The sequence below is a fragment of the Triticum aestivum genome, chromosome 4B (genome assembly GCF_018294505.1).
Source record: "Triticum aestivum cultivar Chinese Spring chromosome 4B, IWGSC CS RefSeq v2.1, whole genome shotgun sequence".
Taxonomy (NCBI): Eukaryota; Viridiplantae; Streptophyta; class Magnoliopsida; order Poales; family Poaceae; genus Triticum; species Triticum aestivum.
In genome coordinates this window covers 552,461,583-552,472,067 of record NC_057804.1, presented here as the reverse complement: position 1 = coordinate 552,472,067, position 10,485 = coordinate 552,461,583, and the positions used below count along the sequence as shown (strand labels likewise).

The 10,485-nt window shown below is 38.6% G+C and overlaps 1 long non-coding RNA gene across 1 annotated transcript; it reads left to right on the top strand.

Moving 5' to 3' along the window:
• The first annotated feature begins 447 nt into the window (after positions 1 to 447).
• LOC123093217 (uncharacterized) lies at positions 448 to 2,747 on the top strand. The gene is made up of 3 exons (XR_006445170.1): positions 448 to 844; positions 1,407 to 1,547; positions 1,993 to 2,747. It is a non-coding gene; the product is annotated as an uncharacterized lncRNA (long non-coding RNA).
• Positions 2,748 to 10,485: the final 7,738 nt, after the last annotated feature.

Here is a 10,485-nt window from a genome sequence, read left to right as displayed (position 1 = left end):
TCAGTTATATTATGTTTGTAGCATGGCATTTTTCCATTCCTTTTCTTTTTCCGATGAATCACATGGTAAATTATGATCTACAATGACTGCTCTTGCAAAAAGTTGGAATTCAGAGAGGGACTCTACAACAAGCAAGGTTTTAGGTTCTGAATCTAAATAACCTCTTCTTCAGTTCAGTCCTAGAAAAGCTGATCAGAGAAACAAAGAAGCAACAACGAATGGGTCCCTTTCTTGCCCACAAGAGTTGTCTGTGTGCAAGTCATGAACCTTTTGTCCATCAATACAAGTGCAGGATTTGAACATGTTAATTCTGACCTTCTGTTGGGAGTTTATATTATACCTTTCATGCGAAGTAGTTACATTTATCGCATGGAAGACAATGCCCATGGAGTGGAAGGTGGAGAGATTCAGACTTCGGAGGATGTTAATATGCTCAAAATTTTCAATTAAACTTGTTGAAATCTTCCATGTAGCTGTGATTGTTCTCTCCGGACATGGAGGATCAGTTCTTGGACAAATTTATCTGTCTGTTGTATGACTTGCCACCATTTTTTCGAAATTTCTATTCACATGTTATCAAACCAAAAATATTTCAATATCTTAAAACTTTAGTAGAATTAATCTGCCTCTATTTCTGGACTCTAGCATTTTGTGCTTCTTCACAAGTTCTAAGTTGTTATTTGGCAATTAATTTAATTTGATCTTGAACTTTGGGTTCTTGGCACTCGCCCGTGCAGGTTATGACTATGTCATAGGTGACGTGCGGAAAGGTGACCAACAAGGAGAAGATTGCATGAAGAATTCTTGCTATCAACTAGGGCTGGATGCCCCCAGGAAGAATACTGTGAGTCAACTTTCATGACTGATATGTTCATTTCCTCTAGCTACACAATATGAGATATTGCTTCTTAATTAACGCTTACTGCTACGTTGTAAGATGACATATGAGATTTTGTTTCTCGAGTTGGCACTCAGTAGTAAAAGTGGTTTATACTTCGAATAGTTGAGCAGAAAACTGGCGTATCATGGCTCCTAATGTTACAGAGCAAGTGGACAGACTATTTCCCCCTCCCACCCCCCTCTAAACTTTGTTTTCTAGGTTTGGTTGGCTACAAAAGGCTAGATTCTGGTATATATTCGTTGGTGCAGAAGCTAGAAGCTCATTGATATTATTTTTCTTGCCAAACATATGAAGGATTGTGCATAAAACTTCCAGCTTGAAATCTACATCTGGGTTACAAGCTTTGTCCAGAATTTAAGAACATCGCTGTGGACATTTAGATATTTTTGTAGCATTCTTCAGGGTCTTGACTTAATTTCTTTTCACACAGTAAAATATCAATTATATGTTGTACAGTAGTAGTAGTGTGAATACTATGTACTCAAGTTTATTGAAGTCAAAACAGGAAAGGAGAGCAGAGTTCAGGGCATGTTCAGCTCCATCCATGCATCAAGGGAAATATATACGAGGCAAAGGAATTACGTGTTCTGCTAGATGACATAGTACAAGGTTCAGCAGCGACGACATGATCTCAAACATGGCACTGGTACCACCTATACTAAACTTGATTTGTTCTCTCAATATGGAGTGTTAATCTTCTCCTCTGCATAGTACAATATTCCCTTGGCTCGAAGGATATAGGCATGGCGAGTTTGGTTCAAGGAGGAAATAAGAATGATTTAACAGTAAGAAAAGGGATATAATGCTTCTTGATGTGTATGGGGATTCTGAAGATATATATGATTGACACTTTCCCTGCATGATATATATTAGTCGAGGTTTGTGAAGTTCTCTATAAAAGAACTATGTGGGGTTCTCTATAAAATAGTTGTTAGGTGTCTAGGTCTTCAGTTTGGGCATTCCAGTATTTTGAGTGGAGTAATTCCACAATGCACAGCCATATTCATTGAACAACTGACATTAATATACAGAAGACAGTCGCTTGTTTATTTCTTGACAACCAATTGATTTGCTAACTATTATATTCTTAGAGTACAAGGCAAAGTTATGTGGTGGGTCGGATGGAGAGCTTGGCGCGGCGATGTGGCAGGCTGCTCTACAGTGGCACTAATGGAGAGCTCAGTCAACGATGACGGGGCGACCGACTGATCTGCGGCAGCGTGGAAGGAGGGCTCGGCGGTCGACATGGTGGCTTGATCCGCTGTTCTGCGACGTTTCGGAGAACTTCTTGTACTGGTGTGTGTGTGTGTATGCATAGGTGTTGTACTATCCTGGGCGCTCACTCCCCCAGGATCCCACAAGTTTGCATAGAGCTCGGACGTCGGTGGCGGCCTGGCACGCTAATCTGCCGCCTCCACATGAGGAGTCGTGAGATTAGTGCATCACATTCAAAAGTCACCGCTCCGTGATTAGGGCATTGCATTCAGGCATTCAGTAGATTAGAAGACATATTTAGCTAGCACTGGGATCCATCGCCATTGTAGGGCCTTGAATCTTTTCAATCCTTGCCAGGACAGTTCTTGCCATGGACGACGGGTCTCTCTGTGTGGTCTTGGTCCAAAAGCTAAAATAGGGAATAAGATGTGCCTTGCCGTGTGGAGTGTTGGGTATCTTTTGCACTTGCTCCATCAGCTGCAGAAATATAGCCCAAATGCAGCATACTGCTACTATTTCATATCATTGATTGATGATTTGTTTTTTCATAATTGAATTGGCGAATGATGAAAAGGTGTAATGTTCAGGGATTTTTCCTAGATGATTTGTTGATCCAGTTTAATTTTAGTAGGCATCTGGGTACTTTTATGAATTGATAGTGCACCCAGTATTATTTTTACTTTCCTAAAACAATCTTCTCTGAATTTCATACTAACAAGTGTCTTGGTTTGTAACAACGATAAAGTCCTGCTTTATGTTGCCCAATCCTAAGTTGTGCCATCCTTTCGTAGTGATAGCTGTGTTGGGCCGGGTTGCAACGGATGCATTCAACACGTTTCAAGGGCCTTGTATGTCGATCTGGAGCCAGTGTAAGTCGATTATGGCAGGAAATCAAAGTTAGTTTCCTCATTTATCCATCACCGCGGGACTATTATGACTACTGCATTTTATTTTATTTTGGAGATAAGTCATGTTGTCAAAATTACTTCTTATTTGTAACTGATTGGTGTTGCACAGAATAGGCATGTCCCGTTGCAACGCACGGGTGTTGTCCTAGTTATATATTGAAATCTATATATGTGTTGTTATAAGAATGATCATGATGCCCTCATGTCCGTATTTTATTTTTGTCGACACCTCTATCTCTAAACATGTGGACATATTTTTCGATTTCGGCTTCCACTTGAGGACAAGCGAAGTCTAAGCTTGGGGGAGTTGATACGTCCATTTTGCATCATGCTTTTATATCAATATTTATTGCATTATGGGCTGTTATTATACATTATATCTCATTACTTATGGCTATTCTCTCTTATTTTACAAGGTTTACCATGAAGAGGGGGAATGCCGGCAACTGGAATTCTGGCTGGAAAAGGAGCAAACGTTGGGAACCTATTCTGCACAGCTCCAAAAGTCCTGAAAACTCCATGAAACAACTTTTTGGAATTATTAAGAATTTCTGAGCGAAACAAATAGGCTAGGGGCCCCACACCCTGTCCAGGAGACAGGGGGCGCGCCCCCGCCCCCTATAGGGCCCGCCCCTATCTCCTGGGCCCCCTAGTGGGCCTCCGGCGTCCATCTTCTGCTATATCATCAATTTTACCCTGGAAAAAATCGTGGGCAAGCTTACGGGACGAAACTCCGCCGCCATGAGGTGGAACCCCTGCGGAATCAATCTAGGGCTCTGGCGGAGCTGTTCTGCCGGGGACACTTCCCTCCGGGAGGGGGAAATCATCACCAACGTCATCACCAACGATCCTCCCATCGAGAGGGGGTCGATCTCCATCAACATCTTCACCGGCACCATCTCCTCTCAAAACCCTAGTTCATCTCTTGTATCCAATCTTGTATCAAAACCACAAATTGGTACATGTGGGTTGCTAGTAGTGTTGATTACTCCTTGTAGTTGATGCTAATTGGTTTACTTGGTGGAAGATCATATGTTCAGATCCTTTATGCATATTATTACTCCTATGATTATGAACATGAATATGCTTTGTGATTAGTTATGTTTGTTTCTGAGGACATGGGTGAAGTCTTGATATTAGTAGTCATGTGAATTTGGTATTCGTTCGATATTTTGATGAGATGTATGTTGTCTTTTCCTCTAGTGGTGTTATGTGAACATCGACTACATGACACTTCACCATTATTTGGGCCTAGAGGAAGGCATGGGGAAGTAATAAGTAGATGATGGGTTGCTAGAGTGACAGAAGCTTAAACCCTAGTTTATGCGTTGCTTCGTTAGGGGCTGTTATGGATCCATATGTCTAATGTTGTGGTTAGGTTTACCTTAATACTTCTTTTGTAGTTGCGGACGCTTGCAATAGGGGTTAATCATAAGTGGGATGCTTGTCCAAGTTAGGGCAGTACCCAAGTTCCGGTCCACCCACATATCAAATTATCAAAGTACCAAACGCGAATCATATGAACGTGATGAAAACTAGCTTGACAATAATTCCCAATGTGTCCTCGGGAGCTCCTTTCTCATTAGTAGAAATTGTCCAGGCTTATCCTTTGATACATAAAGGATTGGACCACCTTGCTGCACTTTATTTACTTTATTTTTGTTGCTCGTTACTATTTATCTTATCACAAAACTATCTATCACCTACAATTTCAGTGCTTGCAGAGAAAACCTTACTGAAAACCACTTATCATTTCCTTCTGCTCCTCGTTGGGTTCAACACTCTTACTTATCGAAAGGAGTACGATAGATCCCCTACACTTGTGGGTCATCAATATTCAGATCCGTATGATTCAAAACAAAAGTTCATTGACATAAAAACAATAATACTCAAGCATACTAGAAAGCAAAATCATTAAGCTTGAAAAATAACATGGCTAAAGAAAGTTATCCCTACAAAATCATATAGTCTTGTTATGCTCCCTCTTCTCACTACAAAGTATAAATCATGCCCACCCCGGTGTTAGGCAAGCAATTGTTTCATACTTTTTTACGCGCTTCAACCTTTTCAACTCTTCATGCAATACACGAGCATGAGCCATGGACATAGCACTATGGGTGGAATAGAAAGTGGTAGTAGACAAAATAAGGGAGAAAGTCTCACATCAACTAGGCAAATCAATGGACTATGGAGATGCCCATGAATTGATATCAATGTGAATGAGTAGGGATTGCCATGTAACGGATGCACTAGAGATATAAGTGTATGAAAGCTTAAAATAAAACTAGTGGGTGTGCATCAACTTCCTTTCTCATGAACACCTAGGGCATTTGAGGAAGCCCATTGTTGGAATATACATGCCAAGTTCTATAACGAAAAATTCCCACTAGTAGTATATGAAAGTGAAAAAATAGGAGACTCTCTATCATGAAGAACATGGTGTTACTTTGAAGCACAAGTGTGGAAAAGGATAGTAACATTATCCCTTCTCTCTTTTTCTCTTATTTTTTTGTTTTGGGCTCTTTGGCCTCTTTTATTTGGGCCCTTTGGCCTCTTTTAATTATAACCTCACATGGGGCAATGTTCTAATAATGATGATCATCACACTTTTATTTACTTACAACTCAAGAATTGCAAATCGAAGATATGACTCTATATGAATGCCTCCCCGATGTACCAGGATGTGCAGCGATCAAGAGTGGCACGTATAAAAAAATATGAACGATGGCCAAGCCACAAATACTGTGCTAACTACATGATCCAAAGCAATATTACAATCATGGTATGTGTCATAATAAACGGAACGGTGGAAGTTACATGGCAATATATCTCTGAATGACTATGAAAATGCCATAATAGGTAGGTATGGTGGCTGTTTTGAGGAAGGGTATAATGTGGGTTTAATGCACCATGAAAGTTGGGCGGTACTAGAGTGGCTAACAAAGGTGGAAGGGTGAGAGTGCGTATAATCCATGGACTCAACATTAGTCATAAAGAACTCACATACTTATTGCAAAAAATCTATTAGCCCTCGAAGCAAAGTACTACTATGCATGCTCCTAGTGGAGAGGTTGGTAGGAGTTAACCATCGCGCACCCCTGACCTTCACACAAAGATAGACAATCAAGGATAAATTGCGCTCCAACTTCATCACATAACTAGAAGACCATACATGTATGCTACGGGAATCACAAACCTTAACACAATTATTTCTTTAACTCCACAATTTAATACTAGCATGAATCTAATATCACCGTCTTCATATCTCAAAACAAAATGCAAGGAATCAAACTTTTCATATATTCAATGCTCTTTATGAAAGTTTTTATTATATCTCCTTTGGATACCTATCATATTATGACTAAATTCATAACCTAAGAAAATTACCATGCTGTTTAGAGAGACTCTAAAAATAATACAAGTGAAGCATGAGAGTTCAACAATTTTTATAAAATAAAGCCACCGCCGTCCTCTAAAAAGATATAAGTGAAGCACTAGAGCAAAACTGCCCAACTCAAAAGATGTAAGTGAAGCACATAGAGTATTCTAATAAATTCACGATTCATGTGTGTCCCTCTCAAAAGGTGTGTACAGCAAGGATGATTGTGGCAAACAAAAAAGCAAAGACTCATATCATACAAGACGCTCCAAGCAAAACACATATCATGTGGTGAATAAAAATATATCTTCAAGTAAATTTACTGATGGATTGAAGACGAAGGAGGGAATGCCATCCGAGGCATCCCCAAGCTTAGAGGCTTGGTTGTCCTTGAATATTACCTTGGGTTGCCTTGGACATCCCCAAGCTTAGGCTCTTGCCACTCCTTTTTCCATAGTCCATCAAATCTTTACCCAAAAACTTGAAAACTTCACAACACAAAACTCAACAGAAAACTCATGACATTCGTTAGTATAAGAAAATAAATCACCACTTTTTGGTACTGTTGTGAACTCATTCTTTATTTATATTGGTGTAATTTCTATTTTATTCCAACTTCTTCATGGTTCATACCCCCCGATACTACCCATAGATTCATCAAAATAAGCAAACAACATAATGAAAACAAAATCTTTATAAAACAGAACAGTCTGTAGTAATCAGGAAACTTCCTGTACTTATGTAACTCCAAAAATTCTGAAAAAATAGATAAACCTGGGTAATTTGTATATCAACATTCTGTTAAAAGTTCAGACCAAAATCACGCTTCTGTGATTTTTGAAAATCATTTTACTGGGCGCAAAAGTTTCTGTTTTTTAGCAAGATTAAATCAACAATGTTCCAAACTATCCCAAAGGTCTTACTTGGCAGAAAAACTGAATTAAAACATGAAAACACATCTAACCAGAGGCTAGATGATAAATTTATTCAAAAACAGGAAATAAAAATATAGGGTTGTCTCCCAACAAACTCTTTTCTTTAAAGCCTTTTAGTTAGGCATTGATAATTTCAATGATGCTCACATAAAAGAGAAGAATTGAAGCACAAAGAGAGCATCATAAAACACATGATAAACACATCTAAGTCTAACATACTTCCTATCCATAGGCATTTCATAAGCAAACAAATTATCAAGGCAAGCAAAAACTAGCATGTGCAAGGAAGAAGAAAGAGACGATAGCAATCTCAACATGAAGATAGGTAATTTAGTAACATGAAAATTTCTACAACCATATTTTCGTCTCCTATAATAATTACATGTAGGATCATAAGAAAATTCAACAATATAGCTATCACATAACATATTATCAAGATGATCCACATGCATCCGAAGTTGACACTCTTCCAAAATAGTGGGATAAACATTAACTAAAGTCATGACCTCTCCAAACCCACTTTGATCAAAAATTTCATAAGATTGAACATTCTCCAAATATGTGGGATCTAAAGTTGACACTCTTCTGGACCCACTTTCAATATTATTGCAAACATTATTATCAATCTTATATTCATCATGGGGCTTAAATAAATTTTCAAGATCATAAGAAGAATCGCCCTAATCATGATCATTGCAACAAGTAGTAGACATAGCAAAATTAGCATCCCAAAGCTTAGGGTTTTGCATATCATTAACACAATTGAAACTAATGGAATTTATAATAGCATAATTGCAATCATGCTTTTCATTCAAGGCACTATCGTGAATCACTTTATAATTTTCTTCTTTCAACACTTCATCACAATTTTCAGATTCACGAATTTCAAGCAAAACCTCATAGAGATAATCTAGTGCACTCAATTCACTAGCAATTGGTTCATCATAATTGGTTCTTTTAAAAATATTAGCAAGTGGATGAGGATCCATAAATCTCTTTGCTCCTAAATTTGAATAAACACAATTATGCCAAGTAAACGAGCAAACAAACCAAGTAAGACATAAAAGCAAACGGAAAGAGGGCGAATAAAAAGGCAAATATTTTTGTATTTTTCTAAAAATGTTTTAGAAGTGGGGGAGAGGAAAAGGAGAGGAAAATGGCAAATAATGTAATGCAAGAGATGAGAGTCTATAGTGGGTACTTGATAGGCTTGATGTAGATCTCCCCGGCAAAGGCGCCAGAAACTCTTCCTGCTACTTCTTGAGCTTGCATTGGTTTTTCCCTTGAAGAGAAAAGGGTGATGCAGCAAATTAGAGACAAGTATTTTCTTAAGTTAAGAACCAAGGTATCAATCCAGTAGAAGATACAAGCAAGTCCCCAATCTATGCACCTGCACAAACAATAAAACACTTGCACCCAACACGATAAAGGGGTTGTCAATCCCTTCACATTCATTTGCAAAGGTGAGATATGATAGAGATAGATATAAAAGATTTCTAAAACATAAAATAAAATAAAAGTAAATAAAACTCAACGAGGTATTTTGGGGTTTTTTGGTTTATAGATCTGAAAATATATGAAGGAAAATAGACCCGGGGGCCATAGGTTTCACTAGAGGCTTCTCTCTTGAAAGAAAATAATACGGTGGGTGAACAAATTACTATCGAGCTACTGATAGAAAAACGCAAAGTTATGACGATATCCAAGGCAATGATTATGCATATAGGCATCACGTCCGTGTCAAGTAGAGTGACTCCTGCCTGCATCTACTACTATTACTCCGCACATTGACCGCTATCTAGCATGCATTTAGAGTATTAAGTTCATAAAGAATGAAGTAGCGTCTTAAGTAAGATGACATGATATAGAGGCATAAACTCAAGAAATATGATGAAAACCCCGTCTTTTTACCCTTGATGGCAACAATACAATACGTGTCTCGCTACCCCTACTTTGTCACTGGGTGAAATCATGCAAGATTGAACCCAAAAGTACTAGCACCTCTCCCAATGCAAGAACTACCAATCTAGTTGGCCAAACCAAACCAATAATTTGAAGAGAAATACGAAGATATCAAATCATGCATATAAGAATTCAGAGAAGATTCAAATAATATTCATAGATAATCTGATCATAAATCCACAATTCATCAGATCTCGACAAACACACCGCAAAAGAATATTACATCAGATAGAACTCCAAGAACATCGAGGAGAACATTGTATTGAAGATCAAATAGAGAGAATAAGCCATCTAGCTACTAGCTATGGACCCGTAGGTCTGTGGTAAACTACCCATGCTTCATCGGAAGGGCAATAGGGTTGATGTAGAAGCCCTCTGTGATCGAATCCCCCTCCGGCAGAGTACAGGAAAAGGCCTCCAGATGGGATCTCACGAGGTCAGTGACCTGTGGCGGCGGAAAAGTATTTTGGTGGACGCTTCTGGTTGTTTGGGAATATTTCTGAATTTATAGACCGAAGATTAGGGTTAGAGGGCCTCCAGGGGGACCACAAGTTAGGGGGGGCGAGGGGCGCGCCTGGAGGCTTGTCGTCTCCTCGTAGGTCTTCTGACCTCCTCTCCAAATCTCGTAGGTGTCTTCTGGTCCAAGAAAAATCATCGCAAAAGTTTTATTCCGTTTGTACTCCGTTTGATATTCGTTTTCTATAAAACTCAAAAACAAGGAAAAACAGAAACCGGCACTGGGCTCTAGGTTAATAGGTTAGTCCAAAAAATAATTTAAAATAGCATATTGATGCATATAAAACATCTAAAACAGATAATATAATAGCATGGAACAATCAAAAATTATAGATACGTTGGAAATGTATCAGTGACATGCATTAACATTCTCTAGTAAAATATGTGGTTAAACTTTGACTCAAAATATGATGGGGACTAATAAACCAAGATAGAGGTAGTTTACATGTTGGCTATTAGGTTGTCTATAAGTGATATAACAACTCCATATAGCCGATTGTTAGCTACACTATTAACCATGCTCTAAGGTGATGTAAGTGTGCTATAAGAATTTAAATAATATATTTTTATTAAGTTAAAGAAGAGAGAAGAGAAGCGGATTGCAGATTCATAACCAGCTGCAACACGTGCTCCTAGATTCTCAATGTGTGTTGTTGCATCCGGGGTGCA